Source organism: Lethenteron reissneri, chromosome 26 (genome assembly GCF_015708825.2).
Source record: "Lethenteron reissneri isolate LAM-NWPU_2019-01 chromosome 26, ASM1570882v1, whole genome shotgun sequence".
Taxonomy (NCBI): domain Eukaryota; kingdom Metazoa; phylum Chordata; class Hyperoartia; order Petromyzontiformes; family Petromyzontidae; genus Lethenteron; species Lethenteron reissneri.
Window position 1 is genome coordinate 16,579,038 of NC_083804.1, and position 1,089 is coordinate 16,580,126.

Below are 1,089 nucleotides of genomic sequence, written 5' to 3' on the forward strand. Positions count from 1 at the left end.
TCGGGTCCAAGTTTAACTTGTTTGGCCAATTCACAATTGAGCATTTTGGAATGTGGGAGGAATTCGGAGCATTGTATGCACTGTAATGGGATTATTCTCAAATATCCACACAGGTCAACGATCTACATGCTATGCCATGTTCCGCATACCATCCTCCAGTGAACATGTCACGTAGGACCAGGATTGGCCCAGTGTCAACCAACGTTGGTCCAACGTTGCATCTTACCGGGCTCCTCTTCTTCCCAATGGGTATCTCACACAACAATTTTGCGGGGATGACCCATACACCTCATACAGGTGTGCTCAGCCACGCTTGGCCTATGCTTTCGGACAGTGGCCCATCTTTGGAGCAGAGAGAGACAGAGGGGAAGCGTGTCGAAAGTTGCGAATCATAGCCGAAGATGTCATTTCACATTGCGATTATTTGAAACCCTTTAAACATCGGACAATGAATTGGCGTACGAACAGTTTGCACGAGTAGATACCGAGTACCGAAAAACTCACTCTCGACGCGGCCGTAAGGGTTTAATTTTAGGCACATGAAGCAAATAAAATGTGCAATGTGGCATTGGGGCAAACAAATCGTGAGGATGGACGATTGACCAACGTGCGTACATTCGGGGGGGGGGGGGGCCCAAAATTATCTTTATTGTCACAACGTCTGCCAGTTTCTTGTGGCTAAATCACGTCCAGCATCAGTTGCAAATGTCACGCAGTTTTACTCCCCCAGATTCTTTCCATTGTAAACTGTTGCATGATGACAGGTTGTAATAACTGCTGCACGAGTACCGATTGATCAATCGATAGCATGGGCGAGATTAACTCTGGTCCGAGACGCCTGGAGTGTTTATGGCCCGGGTGGATTTGTAAAAGCCAAGTTTTATCTCCCCGGATGCCCTTTAAAAAACGAATTGTGTTGTCTAGTGGATAAGCGCCCTTTAAGACCGTATTGTGGGTAATGCTGTACTATCACGCATACGCCTTGGAGGTTGATTCGCCATGCAATTACTGCTTGTGATTCAATTCAATTCTGACTGCCGAAGGCTTCGTGGGAGAAACCCGCACCATCTGCTGGTGTGAATGTGCACA